The following is a 17730-nucleotide window of genomic DNA, read 5'->3' on the forward strand; positions in this document are numbered from 1 at the left end:
AGTTATAAAGGAGGGGCAGAGGCGTGCAACCTTTAACTCCCAAGTAGCTAGTGCGATGGAATAACTAGTCAACCGTGCCTTCCATTAGGATTGCATTTATAAATAGTTCATAAAGGATGAATAAATTATTAATATACATCATAAACAATACTATGGATATTACTTTCATAAATTTTATGTGGTTGCACATTACTTGAGGGTGTTACACACAGCAATAGCAAAACTATGTACTCTGTGGATTCTGTAATAGCCTACACTGTTTACCAACATTTTATAAATAATTTATAACTGTAACCTCATTGTAAAGTGTGACTATCTAGTCTGTGTGCACATGTGCTCGGTCATGCAAAAAAAAATTGCTTTTAAGTAATGTCTTTGCAGAGTCAAACTCTCCCCACACCTAACCTACATTTTTTTCAGCCTGTTGATGACATTAATAATTAAGATTCTCATAAAGATTTTAAAATGTAACTATTTAATTAGATTTATCGTGCCAAAAATAATAGAATGCTATTCTGTGGCAGATAAGTTGTATTCACATTTCCCTCCCTTCAAAATAGCAGTTTTCTCAGTCCCACTTGTTTCTCCTTTTTGCACTAATTTATGAAGTAATAACTCCATCCAGAGAGGTTTTGGATAATGTCACATGTCAATTGATCTGTGGTTGCACTTGACACTGCAGTGTAGCCTAATGTTTTTTCTCTAATTTGCAGTTCATACCAAAAGTATGGAAATTTTTTACATTAAAAAAAAAATGAATCACTACCCTGCACAAGCACACAGATCAGATGGCAGGAAGGACCTTAAATATGCTTGCAATGAATAATTACCCTTCATTCCCACAACAGTCCAATCCAGCAAATAATGAGCTGTATGAGAAAGTTTAAAATGTTTCATATGGATTTATGCAACTTTTCATATGAATTCATGCAACTAACTTTAAGCATTTATTAGTTTTGATCAAAGCTACAGCAAACATTTCTATAAACAATGCAAATTGTGCCCAAATATATATATATATATATATATATGTATAGTTATAAGTCTTCACCCCCACAAACCATCTCCTTTCTCTGGATCTTTCCCTACTAAAACCATAGACAATAGAAAATGTCTGCCATTTGTTTCTTGGAAATGGGAATTTTATCTTTCACCCAGGCCAGAATATTTTTCTTTCTAAAGCCAGGGCTGCTACAGACCCTCAGGTAGAACACTGATCTTCTCATTTAGTGCAAGACATTGAAGAATGCACATCTTTGGAGTAACTGCTTACAGTAACAGATTTATTCCTAAATGACTAAAACTGGAATTCATCGTGTTACTGTCAAAAGAACTTTCAGCCATTCTAGTTACCATGGAAAACACTAAACCTTTAGTCTCTTTTCAGAGATGCAGCACAAAAGAATAGGACTCATTGTCTATTTCTATTTTAGCATTTGCAATACCTTGAGAAGAATGATGATGCGCTAAATATATTTTACAAAGTGCAGACTAGGGATGAACAATGTATTCCTTGAAAAAGAAAGGGATAAACTGGCTTGCAAGAACTGAGTATTTGTTATGCATCTGCCATATGAAGTTAAAATGGATCAAGAAGAACTAAACATAAAAATCAAAACTGGGCTCTGTGGGTGGAATATAATTTCTCTAGAGGAAGAGATTTTTGCTTACCACAGGGTCAATAATCAAAAACTTTATTAGTTAAAAGCACAAGTGAATTTCCAAGTCACATGGGAAATATAATTACACATTAAAATATTTATGATTACATATGTAAATAAAACTTCACAAAAATTAGCTTTCTTCTATACCTGAATTAATAACCAGATGATTTTAAAAAATATTTACACAATTCCTTTGCATTCAAATAATATTTGGGCAGCTAAGTTGAATGTTGTGATTAGGACTTGTTTTGTTCAGGAATAGTCTTTGAGGGCTTACCAGAAAAAAACCCAACATATATATTTATCAGATCTATATTCTACTTATTTCTATTTCTTTCCCTCAATAATCAGTAAAACACTATTCTGTTTTCCTTGGTCTCAACAGACCTGATACCTGCCATAGAAATGTTATATTTAATAGTAATAATAATAATAATAATAATAGTAATAATAATAATAATAATAATGAAAGCCACAGTTTCAAATCTTAAAGAACTTTGAATCATGTGGTTGAGAAGGCTTTTTAGAAGCAGTCGTTACATACTGAGCCAGTTAAGAAAAAAAGGGTCATCTTCAGAAAGGAAAACAATAAGATGTGAAGTCTGGTTCTGTAAGATTAGACACCATTGATATCTCAGGTCTGACTTGGATGGATTAAGAATGACAATGAAATAAAATCTTAAGAAGTCAACATATAAGTCAGACCTCGCAAATTTCTATCCCTAAAATATCTGGGATCAGAATAAGCATAGAAGGAGCCTATTAACTACAAAGCTGCTGCACAGTTAAATCTCAGGTATAAATTGTTATGTGCTTTGAACTTGCCTATAACTTTCAAGCCATGTCCCCTTTCATGCAACCAAACTAGCAGAGCAGTTCCTGTTGCTCAGTACTGAAGGTCACCCAGCTTACGAAAAAGTTTCCCTTAGTGAGAAAACACTTAAAGACTTGAATCCCCTTGTAGAACTGTGGAAGCCAAAAAGGGGATGATGTATCTACCATTAACATCTCTTCTACTGTCAGCATTTAGAACTATTTTTGGACAAACTCTGCTTGCTATTTACTTTGTTCACTGTTTGAATACAGTTTTAGTGGACATAGACAAAGTCTACACTGGAAGCTGGGGATTTATTATGCTCTCTAGTGTATTTGCCGTCTGTTTCCCTTCCAACATCTGTGGCTCAAACTTTGTTCAGGGAAATGCAGAGAAATGGTCTGCTAAGCCTTGAAGCTATGAAAACTAACAGGAATTGTTGATACACATTGAGCAAGCCAATATGTTGTTGTCCAAAATCTGTATGTCAAGGAAGATTTCATTATCCTAAATTCAACAAACAGCTGCTTCCTTTGTGGACATAGAAATACATCTGTAAGGGCTTTATTGCCGATCACTGTGCTGCTTTTGTAAATTCTGCTGCTATTTGTAAAGCTTTTTATTGAAAATTGGTGCATTAAAGTAGATTTTGGTACTCATCAAAAAAATCAAATAAACAAAGGAAATAATTTTGTAGGATGTCTTTCCTGACATTCTGAAGATGTGTTGGTACTTGTAGTGGCCAGGAAAAGTACTGCTAGATTAGACAAATACTGAAGTTTGGAGGCTCAGATTTCTGAGATTAAGATATAAGACATCTTCAAATTCCATCTGTAACTTCATTACAGCTTAGTTGGTAAAATATGTTGAGCTCTGACGGTTTTTTGCCTATTTTTAAATAGTAGATGGCAACTTTTCCCAGGGTCAACTGCACAGTACATAGCATTTTCTGGCTGAGGATAGGTACTGACAGAACATGACAACATAAAGCTTTGCAAAAGATGCCAGAAAAAGAATAAAAGCTTCTTTGTAATCAGACACAGCAGGGGGACAGCACGGCTTATAAGAAGACAGATCTTTGGGCATTGTATTAGTACTAACATATATTAGTAAGTGCGATGTCTCTTTGCAGAAATCACAATATATTACTGTTTCAATGATTTTTGTTGGTTGCACCCCAGAGAAGCTAATTCCACAAAGTGCCATGAGAGAAAAAGAGGCAGGAAAGGTTCAGGGTGATTCTCCTTGAAAGTCCAGGAGATCTTGCAGACTCAGGGAAGTTAATTGCACTGATTTCAATGGCTGTGGCTTGCTGTATCATGGGAAACGATTTCTTCTATTTTTCTAATTAGGAACTGTTGACATCTGTGCAAACCTGCCAAGCTTCTGTACATCTTTTGTAAAATACAACCATGTAACCACTTGTTTCATTTGTCAAACTCAAACTAGCAAGAACAGGCTGCTTGGAGAGTGAACAATCACACAAGGTTGCAGTGATAAAAGATCAGGGTCTAAAAGCATTTGTAGTTCTGGATGCCTGGGATGCACAGAGGCCTCTACAGGCATTTTTTTTATTTCTGTTATCTCACTTTTCCACTAAAACTAACTTCCACCAGCAGGCAGAACCATTTTCTCATGCAAGTCATGCAAGCAGACTTTTTCCTGTCTAAAGAAAAACATCTCCTTACTGAAGAACCAAAACAGATTTTCAGCTGTGGGTTTTTTTGTTGTTGTTTTAGTTTTAGTTTTTTGGGGGGAGGGGTTGTTTTTTTTTAAATCAAAGTTGATATCTAGAAAATAATTACTGTAGAATTGTGCAGAAAAATGGATATTTAAAGGTTTTTTTTTCTATTTTGTTGCATCTGAATTGGGTTTTTGCCTCCCCAGTTTTTGTACATGTGTCATGTTTTCTCTTCCATTTGAAATTTTTTTTCAGTAACCTGGAATTCTCTTCTTTAATTTCCTCTTGTAAAACAATTTTGTACCAGTAGAGTTGAAAATTGGTTACAGAATCTGATTTACCTATGTCATTAATCAGATAAGGTTTAACCAGTTTGAATCTACCCAACTGATATGCTTCTGAAGTTCATCAATGAAAACTGGCAAAAATTGTCCCCCTGATAGCTTTTCTCAGTATTCTGTTAAAAATGCTATAAATGTATTTTAAGTGATTTCCAGTGTACCAATGTACTTCCAAAGGATTTGATTATAAAGTTACCAGCATGAAAGAGATGACTCAGATGTCCTGATTTTCATCTCTGAAATGAAACTAGAATATTATATTAATAAAATACTATAAATAATCCTCAAAAAGCATAGGCACTGCTATACAGAGCTTGACATTGTCAGTTATTATTCTATCATGCCTGTTAATTATCTTCTGCAATTAGTAAAGCTACAATTAATGTTATATTAATTTAAATCTTCATACTTTTCTAGTAGTTAAATATGTACATTGAAAAACCTCAAAAATTTACTCTGCTTGGTTTCTACTCATTAAAAAATAAGACACCTGCTAGGCCTCAGAATATTAATTTAATTAGTTCAGTGGCATCAGCATTTTTCATTAACAACTTTCTTTAAAATTTTTCTATCTATTTAGTTCTTCAATTAAAATATCATAAAAAGGAAGTAGAAACTTCACTTTATATTGCAAAGTTAACACGATTATTTCTGCTCCACAAATATTACTTTTCCATGAATGTTTTTTTCATAATTAAACTGAATTTTTTTAGAATATTCTGGACTAAGATCCATTGAAGTTTTTCTTGTGCAGAACATGAGAATTTAGCCCTTCACAGTAGTACAGTATCACTCATCATGAGGATGAGGAAGTTGCAGTCAAATAGAAATTGTAATTTAGCTATTGTACATGTTTAGTGAAGATTCAGAGAACTATATATTTTTTGTAATTTCTTGGAAAATCGCTTTCTGGAGGATGTAAGCTTGTGCAGTGATAAAACACAGTGAAATGGAAAGCTAACTAGAGGCACTCACATCCCACAGTAGTAGCTAACTCTGTCAAATCATATTTATTTCACGCTGTGCAGTAATCAAGGATACCATGCTGGAATTGACAAAATTTGTTTAAGGAAATTGAGTTAAATATAATACATTGTTTTGACAAATTGCCATTCTCTGACAAAGATATATCCATTATATTCTTATAATGGGAGTGTACAGTGGACAATTTTTCAGGTGATCTACACTGTTCTGTCCCTAGGATTATGAGATCTCACCTGTGTTTCATGAAACAAAACAAGAAAAGAATTTTATGACTGAACTACAATCAGTGTAGTTCTGGGTCTCTTTCTGAAGTGGAGTGCATGTTCTGATGGGTTTCCAACCCCCTTTTTTTAAATACTGAGCTGGAAATGCATGATAATACTGCTTTCACAATATATTAGTACCAGCTTTTTATGAGTAAGGCATAATGCTTTTAAAGATGTTTAGCTCATTATTCTTTTGGGACTACTTTTTCAACTTTATTTTTAAACAGTAAAGGAAGTATGTCTCTTGTCTTGGTTTACCCAGGCAAATACACAGATCAATAGTGCTTAGAATTTTCAGACACAAATATACATAACCTCTTAATTCTAAATAAAATCCCTCTAAACACACGTTTTGCTTTGAATAAAAGACAAATACTTTCTAAACAATATTATGAGTGATAATGTGAAAAGCAGATCTCTGATGCAAGCTTTCAGGTGCACAAGTATGGGTCTGCACATGTGTACCATTGATTTAGTACAAATTTTATATGGTTAATTAATTAGTATATCTAGCAGGTACACCCAGTAACAGAGTAGTTGCCCCAGAAACCCACCCTTGTGTCTGCCCCTTGGAGTTGTTCCAGGGGCTTCTTTGCCCTATTTCTTATTATGTCTTCTAAGTTCTAGTGCAAAATTGTGTCCTTGTTAGAATTTGTCTTCTTGAGAATGACTAAACAGAATTTTGGGAATGTTTTAGAAAGGGTTAGCTTATTGTTCTAAAATGTGAGAGAAAGGGCAGAACATGTACTAAATGCTATATAACTATATATTAACAGTCTACAAAGCTGCAAGTATACGAAAAATACATAAAAAGCAAAACTCTTTAGGCATCACAAGGACATCTTATACTTGGATTATATCCAAAAGACTATGCAAAGTTTCCAGTGAACTGGGATTACCATGTTGAAGGCTGCACACAGAAAGGTCTAGGCCTTGATTAAAATTGTAGCCTTGATTAATAACTGCATTAATTGTGAAATTAATATAGTTTAAATTATTTTCTTTTTTAGAATAAAAGTTACCAAACAATCTCAAAAATACTTTGCTTGATCATTTCTGTCCAAGGAAAGATTTTAGGATGGTCCTACATTTAGTAAGGAAGGATGCAGAACTGTGTTTTGTCGATCTTAAACATCAGAAAGTTTAATGAATGCATGCAGAAAGACATTCCAGCTGGTGCAGCTTGTTCAGTGTCCCCTGATGTTGGTTATAACTTAGTGTTAGGTACTGTAAAACAAAAATGCTTTTGTACAGTGATAAATTTATGTTTTCTGTTTCCTATTTTTAAAAATTATCTTTTAAAATGTAAATAATTATTTAGTGCCTGTAGTGTGTGCAGGAAACAGTACGACTTTGGACAGAGTTCTAAAACCACAAAAACGGTGTTGCTATCCCAAAAGTAGTGTTAGGAAACCTGAGATAATTGTAACCCAAGTGGGCTTCATGAAATACCAGGCTGAGGAGAAATACAATATTTTGTACATTTCTAGTCAGTGGTGGTTTTATAAGCTTTAAGATCTCAGAATCATTAAAATGAAGCCTAGATAAGTCAGAAAATTATTAAAAAAAGAATGTGGAGTCATCTTTCTCAGTTTGAGTCACATCTATTCCAAAGTGAATATTTTCAAAAGGATTTACTTCTGTGGGGAGGTTGCAATGAGCTAAAGCATCAATTTAAAAAATACAGCTTGTTCTCACAACCCACTTGCATTCTCAGTGCGAAATAAAATATCCAGATTTAAATGATTTGAATTCCTCTGAAGTCAGTAGAAAGGACCCAGTTGAAACAGAGTGATAAATATTCCTGAAGGACTCTGAAAAACTTGTTTTGAAACCAAGGTAAGATGCTGAGCAGCACACCAGCCACAGAGTGATTACCAGGAAGCACAGAAGAAGTGTGGGCTCTCCACAGAGCCTGTTGGCACTGTGCAAGAAATGATGTGGAATAACTGTACAGCATCAACTACCTCAGGCTCTTGCACTATAACTTATTCCACTACTGACCAGGCTGACAGATGTCACAATCCACAGTATTAGATTCAAATCTGAAGCTATGCAACATTCATGTACCTTGCAAATTTGGGCCAGTAAGAGAAAAGTCAGATCTCTGCAAAAGCACTGATACGTGCCCAGCATGATGCACACAAAGCCTGCATGTAACAGTCTCCATTGCAACACTGCTGAATGTCTAAGGTTTCTGACCATTACTTTAACACATTTTACTCCTCAGTATGACTTTTGTCCAATTGTAAGAAATTGTACAGTTGCAATCCATCAGGTGACATGGGAAAACCTGTGTCACAGTTTTCAACGCTTATGTATGGCAAGAGCTACTTTTGCCTGAGCTATCCTATACCTACCCTACAGACTTCAAAAACCACCTCCAGTCTCTGTCCAAAAGATCCCATTTGATTTTTTTGTTTATGAAAAGATATCTGTCACAGGAACATGTTATATGACTCTGATAAACTTTATTTCATGAAGTGTTTATTCATGTCCTTGTAGGTGATGATGGTGATTATTAGAATACCTAAGGCTATATCAGATTTGATAAATCAACTTCTTTTCATTTTACATGAACTAATTAATTTAGCAGTAAGTGAAACTGCTCTCCTTGTGGTGTGATATCATGTCACTCAACATGCACCACAAATTAGTTTTATTAAAATTAATTTGACTATCCAATAACATCATTTAAGTACAGAAATAATAAGATCTAACTTGTCTTGAACACAGAGTGAACTATGCATGGTTTGTACATTGGCTGTTTCCTGTGTTTGAAAATTATTTAAGCAAATTTTAAAAAACAAAGTACACAGTTGCTTCTGTTCTTGAGCTGATAATTATTTTTCAGTGGTTTGTTGTTGGTTTTTTGTTTTGTTTTGTTTTGGGTTTTTTTTGTTTTGTTATTAATCTGTGTGTTGGAAAGAATTTTGAATAACGAGACTACTAGTGTTGAAATCCATTTTTAGCTAGCTTTTTCTTTCAAAATGAAAAGAACAAGAAAATGAACTACACTGTGGAAAATGCATTTCAACTTTTTCATAGGAAAATGCTACAGTTTTCCAAACTTGAGGTGCTTAGGCAGCATTTGCAAACTATTAGGAGTCCTACATATCCATTGGAGGGGATATGGTTCAAATCCTTGAATCAGAAATGAAAAATAAGCTATTTGTGAGAACCCAAGACATCCCTCAGGCTTCCCTGGATGGTTCGAGACCCAGAACCCCTGTGCCTTTGATTTCTCTCCCTGGGAAAAATTACCACCCTTACATGAGGAATTAGAAGTCACAAAAATAAGTAGAGTATGAATTAGATTACTATAAGGTGAAAAAGTAGGTTTTTAAGTTTGTTTATAATAAGGGTCTGGGATCAAGATGGAGGAATCTGGGCGTGTTTTGTCCTTCTTTCTCCTTCTTCTTGGGATCCATCTTTGGGTGATGTTGGCATTTTCGGATTGGTTTAGAGTAGAACCAGACTGTGCAATATAAGTGATAGGTATTGGAAGATAATTATAAATAATGTTTATGTAGTTTATAGTATAAAAAGATAGCGCTGCCCCAAGGGCAGGCAGTGTGCCTGGGACTGACCTGCTGAATGGACCTCAGCTAGTCAGGGAAAGAACTTTTAGATTAGATAAAATAAACCATCTCTGGAAACAAGAGAAGACATCTCCCAACTCTTTCTCCATTGCTCAGGCTGGAACACAGAGACTCTAAAATAACACAGGTGGTCGGCTCAGGCTCCAGAGATACCACTGACCACAGCTATTCATAAATATATGAATTCTGGTTTATATTCTGGCATTAAAAATCTCATGGAAACACATGAAAAGAGACTTAATCACCTACATTAATAAACAAACTATAATTTTGCTTATTAGCAAGCTTTTCAAGTGTGTGTCCTTTCCTCTTGTGAGCTACTGCTATGACGTGACAATTCCACCACTACAGTAAACCAGAGCCTCCTAAGGACAAATCAAAGCCATTAAAAAAGACTCAGTGCAGAACTTTGGATAAATGTATAGGTTTTATTACATTTTCAAAACCACTTCCTGAGGAATAATCTTATGATATCATGCTGGATTTTTTTGCTAGTATGAAGGAAAGCATCTCATGTACTGCAAAAGGAACTGCAGCAATTTAAACCAGTGAAGTACTAATCCACAGATGAATAGCCTGTCCCTCTTCTGCCTGTTGTCTGTGTGGCATGTAATGGTGCTAAACCCTAGGAGGACTACCTGGATACATAACAATATATGTGTTCTTACATATAATGCAAGAACAACTGAATTTAGATGGCCAAATCACCTCAACAAAAAGATCCATTACTTTCCTAATCTTATACGTAGCATCAGTTTGCACAACATATATACCAGCCTGTACAATATGCATAAGATGTAGAAAAAATATGCGGATTCAGTATGTCGTGTTGCAGTTTTGAACTGATGGTATTGTCAGGTTGTAAAAAGTAATTTTCCACATATCACACCCTTTCTTTCTAAAACTCTTTACATCAGCTTGTGTTTCACATTATTTAAGACTCTTTTCTCTTAGATTCAAATATTTTAGTCTGATATTTTGTAGAAGATATAATGGGTAACAAATAACTATGTTATTTAATGACAAAGCTAATGCTGTTTGGTCTTGTATTTCCCTGGGTGGTCCTGCAGAAACTTTATTCTATTTTTAAGAGATTAAATTAAAATTGAATATAAAATTATATAAATATATATAAAAACATAAATTAAATATAAATTAAAATTTATATTAAGAGAAATTACATGGACGGGTTAAAATCTAATCAAATGGTTTTTTACTTCACATGTTAAAAAAATGTATAAGCAATATTTTAGAAAAGACAACAAAACAAACCCTGTTAATTGAAGAGTAGAATCTAGTACCCGGTAGGCATCCTTAAATATTAATTCCTAGATCAGCTGTCTTTTAATGACAGTTCAGTGACAGCTCATGTCAGCTGTCAGTTGCACTGTTGCTGAAGTTATGGTTGGATGCTTTGCTTATGTTTGGACGCTTTGCTCCATCTCTCAGGGCTGTGGAAAAGAGATTTGCTTTCAGTTAAAATTTACATTGAGTGCCCAAGAGTGTTTGAATGGATGTGAGGGGTCTCTGGCTCTGCTCTCAGACAGGACCAGCAGCAGTTTGCTCCCTTTTCAGTGAGAATGGAGCTCTTCTCTGTGGCTGAACACTGACTGGCAGAGGAGCAGCTCTGCAGAAAGAAAGCTGGGAGTGCTGGTGGATAAATACAGTAATTTCACGATTATAAGCCGTACCATTTTGACTAAAATTTTGGTCCGAACCCAAAGTGTGGCTTATAATCAGGTGTGGCTTATATATGGACAAAGAACAAAATGTTGCTGTTTTAGTTTGGAGGACAGGTGTCTGCTGAGAAAGGCAGGAACCTCTCTTTGAAATGGAGAATATAACCCTCCTCTCTCCAAATTATTACAATTTGGAAATCAAGGGGCTTTCAGGCAAAAATATGGAAATTAGGAATAACAGTTATTTTCTAGGGAAATCAAAATAGAAATACAGTACTACAAAGAAACAAACTCCAAACCCTGACAAAGTCAGAGTACAACCTGACACCCCGTCAGGCAGGGTGTTGGTAGCAGTCCCATTAAATGGTGGCTGCATCCTCCTGCAGTGACAGATGTGATTCAGTTGGAGCAGTGCTCCTGTAGAAGGTGCAGTTTCCCTCTGGAGGTCCAGTGGTGATGTGGAGAAATCTGGTTTTCCTCTGGAGTCCAGTGGAGAAAGGGACTCCCTTAGTGTCCCAAAACCTCTGTTTTTACCTTGGTAAGAAATGTTGGGCTCTTCCCCCTGGGTGGAGCAACTTCCAATGGGATGAAGTAATTTTATCAGTCACACAGTGGGAGTCAATGGCCATTAGCAGACAATGACTCCCTGGAGGAAGGATGGGTTGTGAAAAGATAAAGAACAATGCCCCACCTGGTTTCAATGGATGGCCCATTAGCAGATTATCTGCCATTGAGATAAGGATCACTGTCCCCACCCTCAACAGATGGTAATAGAACAGATACCTTTTATCACACACGGCTTATAATCAGGTGCGGCTTATATATGGACAAAAAACCAAAAAGTTGCTGAAACCCAGAAGTGCGGCTTATACTCAGTGCGGCTTATAATCGTGAAATTACTGTACTTCTGGACTGGGAGAATGTCACCATCAGGCTGAGGAATGTGGTTCTTCATCTCTGCTCAGTGCTGGTGGGAAAACACCTGGAGGACTGGTCCAGTTCTGGGCATCTCAGTCTGAGGGAGACACACACAGAGGGGAGCCAATCCAGCAAAGGCTTCTAAGCTGGTTATGTACTAGAGCACAGGACATTTGAGGTGAGGGGGAAGCAGTGAGGCTACCTCAGCATTAATAGCTGAAGGCTTGTGAGGATGCTACTACTGCCCATAGCCACCAAAAGGGAGTGCTTAGGGAAGACACAGGCAACCTTAGCAGAATGACAGGAGACAACATACGTGAGCTGAAACACAGAAAATTATAATTATTTTTTAATATTTTTTTATGCCATGAGAATTGCAAAAGACTAGAATGAGTGCCCAGAAATGAGGCAAAAACGCCATCCTTGGAAATATGCAAAATTTGACCAAAAAAGCACCCAAACAATGTCATTTAATTGGCCCTCCTTTAAGAGGAGCGTTACACAAGGTGACCTTCCAACCTGAATAATTTTGTGATTCAATATGTCTTTCCTTGAAGGCTTAGAAGTGTTGTTGCAGTTCTTCAAAAAACAAATAAAACCCAGGTTGAATCAATGAATCAACCAACCAAAGCAACAAAAAATCCCACCCTACCCCCCCAAATTATAGAATGGATTGTCTTCGTGAAGCATGAATATCTATGGGGTATCCCTCAAAATACTACTGTAACATACTGGGAACCATGGTAGTAGTGAAAGCACAGTAATTGGGAATACAAAAATGAAAGCGTGTAAAAATTCAGGAACAGCCTGTTTATTTCAAGATATTTTCCATCTCTTGCTTTTCTGTCTCTTGCTTTTGAATCATAGCACAGTTCTTCAGTTCATATTTTACTTGCTAGCATTTCCTACTGGCTAGCTAAAATTTACTTAAGAAAAATCTCTTCTGTATCCAGCTCTGTACTCAAAGACCCTCCAATTTCCAGCCAGGATTAAGATGAAACACTAGGAGCAATGATCTTTAATGAGCATATCTTGAGAGGAGCACCTAGAATAGAGCTCTATCTCTGTAGACCAAATCAGTGATTGAAAACTTTATTTAAGAACCTGATGGGGAGTAGATTTACCATTCTAACTGTAGTGTCTGTGTCAGTTTCTTAAATTGAGTTTTGAGGGACTGATTTAGCCCAGGGAAATGGAGAAATCTGGTTGAAGCGTCTCTTGGGGCTGCTTATACTAATTTTTTTGTTTGTGTTTAGTGCTAATGCAGAATTAGATGAACTCCACTGTCAAGATGTTAGAAGATCGATGCTTTTATTACTTGGAATTGGAAAGCTGGTACACACAATAGAACAGTTGCAGGGAGAAGAGTGATACAAAGAGCTCTTTGATTTCCTGGTGCTTAGGAGTATTGAAAAACTCTGTGAATTCAAAGAAGCAGAGTTCATTTTTTTTAGTCAAGGAATAAACATAGCACATCTGATTTATTAAATTTAGACTGGGTAAAAATATTTTCAAGGAACTGTATATCTGCCCAATGGAAAAAATATATAAACTTCAATAAATAATTCATGTTTTCAGAATCTATAGAATCACTTCACTGTGAAATGCCAGCAATACACCACATGTGCTTTGTCTTTTTCCTTGAAGTAAAATTTTCATAAAATACTTATGAGAGAGGTCTTTTGTTTACATAAAGACACATAATTTTTACATCAACATCACTGATTTTTTTTCTTTCCTGAAGAAAAGCATTGGATATATTAATGTTTCTCTGAATTCCCAGGAACACAACAGTTTTCTACAATGTGCATTAGTGCAATTCTGATTTCACTGGGAGTTGAATTTGCCCAGAGAATGCATCAGTAAAGTCCTATATGCTTCCAATCTAAAATAAATGCTTTAATTTAATCTGGAAGGTGAATCTATAAAGTATTATGACATTAAAGTCATACATCTCTTAAATAAGTAAAGGACCTAAGCTCAATGGCAGAGTTAAGAATGAAAATAAAGATCACATGGTTAAGTCCTCAAAGGTTAGGAAATGACAAACTCATTGGTTCTGCCTTAGTGTACCTCAGCACTACAATGGAGTTTAAATTACACACAATTTTTTATCTCCTTGGCTGAACACACAGCATCTTGTAAAAATTCATCATTAAGTCCTCATGTATTTTTCAGTCTTTTAACCTGTAGACTTACAACTTAATCCAAGATAATTTCATACTCTTTAAACTGGAAATTATAATAATAATTCCATTAAATTAATGGAACTTTCACAACACATGAGATCAAATTTTTTACACTGAGACCAGAAATTCAGATAAACACTTCCCAGGTCATTGCTATGTCTTATATATATCTGGACCCATTAATATATCCTTCCTTATTGATGGTGATATGGAGTTTTTCTGGGTATGGTTTTCCTGCTGATTTTGATAAATATACTGTGATTCCTTAGAACACTGAAGCAAATATCACACTAAGTTTAATGTTGTCAAAAGAATTTTTATTCTGATATACCCATCAGACATTCTGCAAAAAAAGGAAACTATGTCCAGAGGGAAATTTCAGTAGCTAACAGTCATACTGGAAAGAAATATGAAAAGATGCTATGGTATGATCTGTTCTGGGTGCAATGTTGATATATTTTAATTAACTATGTGAATGACTGAAGAGGAAAGGCTTGTTACTATAAGATACTGAGAGATTGCAAGAACATTTGACATAAGGACTGGCATTCAAAATCATCTTGAGAAACCTTAGATTTGTCCTGTAAACTACTATTCAGCAAGGAAAAAGTTGTAAAGCACATTTGTGTTGAAATAACTAAACATACAAACACAGTACAAGTAACAAAATTCTGGATGTTGCTCTCTCACAAGTAAGGGGAAAGTTATCACAGCACAAGCTTTTTCTAGTATTGGCAGGGTTTCAACTCAAAAGACTTTAAGAAAAGCTGTGGACTAGAATGACCAGATGTCTGAAAATGAGACCTGTGAAGAAAGACAGAAGGAATTGGGGTTTCCTGGCTCAGAAGCCTGGGAGCATGACTGGCTGCTGGAATGAAGCAAGTAACCTCTCTTCCCTGCCTCTAATGGAGGTACATCATTGTGGAAAGATAGCTTGTAAGGATAATGCAGAGGGCAATTTTCCTCAATGAATTACAGCTGTACTGATTGCGAGAAGGGGAGACAGCCTTGCCTGTCCAATGAGGATGGGAGTTATAAAAGAGTGGGTTAGCTGCTTATGAGCTAGTTGGAGCTGGAGAACCTGAGTTTGCTGTGGTTTGGGATGGAGGCTGCTGGCTGTGCTGTGAGGAGGAAGGGACATGTGGTTGTGTGAGGGACAGACAGGGTTAGGTGGCTGGGAAAGGGACAGCTGGGGTTAGCCAGTCATGAAGGAGGAAAGGAGTCAGTGCTGTATGGAGTTGCCTGAGAGAAGGCACCGAAAGTTATTAATAAGGGACTGGTGATGGTGCCAGTTGTGTCTGTCTTGATGTAATTACTACATGTCATCACCAGCCCAGGAGCTTGACCTCATCATAAAGACATTGGAAAAAAGGCACAAATTAGGTCTTGGGGGAGAAAGTTTCTGAAGCCAAGGGAGAGGAAAACACTGGGGAGTCTGTGTGATCTAGTGTCACTGGCTTTTAAGAACCAAATAGTCTAATTCCTGTCATGTATTCATGCATATTTAGGCTGATGATATGGACTAATTGACCTACTGAGCCCTTAATCAATGTGAATCTATGATTCTAATAACCCAAAACACAGTTCTGGGAATACATAATATTTATAAATATGTAACACTTATCACCAGTCATCCACTGAGATTTGATATACTTAATATAATAATTGGAAGTACCCAAGATGTAAAGCATAAATATAACTGAATTTAAATATAAGACTTTTCCCTGGAGCTTTCTAAGAGATATGAGCAGCTTAATGCAAGAAAAAAGAACCTTGTTTATAGAAGTAATTTTAAGGGAATGACTATAAAAATTTTCCTCTTCCTTAGGTTCTCAGCTTTTGACAGGATAATTATTACAATATTGCACAGTCCATGCAGTGGAACTCTTGAAACAGGGTATGACCTGTAGAAGTTGGAATGCATTGCCCTAGCTTTGGACGTCTACTTCTGAGCTAGTTGCTATGGAGAAACGCAACTGAAAAGGCACTGTGAGGGTATGAGTAATCTCAAAATGTGTGGAGGTTTTCTTCAGTATGAGGTGAATCATGCCTTAGTCCTTTGGCTTTAGAGCAGCTCAAGATACTAATCCAAAGGTACACATTCAGTTCAACTTGATATGCATAAGAAATAAAACCAGAAGTATGGATATCCTGGAGTACAAAGAAATCAGATTAAAAGATGATTATATATATATAATTATTACTGTGTGCATATATGTAACCCGTGAGCCACCTGCATATTTTCTGTGGATAGATGTGATAAAAAGGCACTTCAACTAGAAATGTGGTATTTCAACAAATATTTGATAGATTGGAAATTCCCCCATGAATAATAAAAAAATTGTTTTAATGTAACATTTGCTTTAGAAGAATACTGAAGTTCTATTTGAAAATTAAGATTATTCACTTTGACATGCATGTATGATTCCAAAACTCCTGAAACTTTTTGGGAACTTGGCCTTAAACACCTACAAATTCATGCAGCATGAAAAATTTGAGACCTCTGAGACAAAGTTCCTGGGGGTCTGCAATGCTATAAAATTGATTTCTGAATTCATCAACTAAATAGTCGATTTATGGGTGTCTGTGACCTCCAGGAACTGTTGCAGTGCTGTACGCAGTTCCCAGGATTCTGCCATCGTTTTACCATGAATGTACCACTTTGGATTAAATATCCAAATTTCAAAACTTCCCCATTGGAACACCAAGTTCTCTGATAGGTGTTTTATATCCTATCCCAAAACTGGAAAGAAGACAAGAGATACTGTATGCATAATAATATCAAAACTTTCTATGGAATTTTTTATTTGGCACCACAGAGTTAATAAAGGAGCCAAAAAAAAAGTTACAGGCAGCTAACTTTTACCTAATCCTTCAAACAGGAATTGGTTTGCAAACTGAAAGCACAAATTAAATAAAAGGTGAGAACAAGTAAATTTAATGCATCTAATTTTTTTTGACATTCTTTTTTGACAACATTATCTTGAACAAAAATGTTAAATTACCAAAAAGATAACGAAGTAATGAATTAGATTTTGCAAAGGTGAGCTAACCTGTAATTAATTTTGTCTGTGCTGAGACAGATAACTGTGTGTAAAAGTTCAGCTTTCTTTGTACAAACCTGAAACATATTTTTCTGTTTTCAAAATTTCAGATTAAATTTTCCATAACTATTATGTCCTGATTTCCTACTCAGTATTATTCCACTTCTTATCTGCTATCATACCAGTTGAATAAGTCCAGTTTCAACTTCCTTTGCTACCAGCTGTAACTACCAGCCTATATTAATATAACATACCAATGATTCTATTAAATCCAGTGGTTCTTGATCCCTGCACAGAGTTCATATGCTTTTGAAATATCAGCTATTACTGACTTCAAATTAGACATTAATCATTAGACTTATGTGCAATATGTCCCCTTGATAACAAGCAGATTAAAGTTTATGATTCCTGTTCTGTGTGCAAGGGTCATGTTCTGTTCAATAATGCAACTCTCTAAATCAGTCTTTAGCGGCAGTGTTTGCTCAGGAGTCATGAACACTTTCATGGGATCTCTGGATATAATTTTGTGTAATGGAGTTTCTGATATT

At 35.7% G+C, this 17730-nt stretch overlaps 1 protein-coding gene across 6 annotated transcripts in view; it reads right to left on the reverse strand.

Moving 5' to 3' along the window:
• The window catches only part of NKAIN2 (sodium/potassium transporting ATPase interacting 2), a 534629-nt gene that overhangs the window by 80810 nt on the left and 436089 nt on the right, over positions 1 to 17730 (reverse strand). The gene's annotated exons all lie outside the window — the stretch shown is intronic.

The sequence above is a fragment of the Catharus ustulatus genome, chromosome 3 (genome assembly GCF_009819885.2).
Source record: "Catharus ustulatus isolate bCatUst1 chromosome 3, bCatUst1.pri.v2, whole genome shotgun sequence".
NCBI classification, from domain to species: domain Eukaryota; kingdom Metazoa; phylum Chordata; class Aves; order Passeriformes; family Turdidae; genus Catharus; species Catharus ustulatus.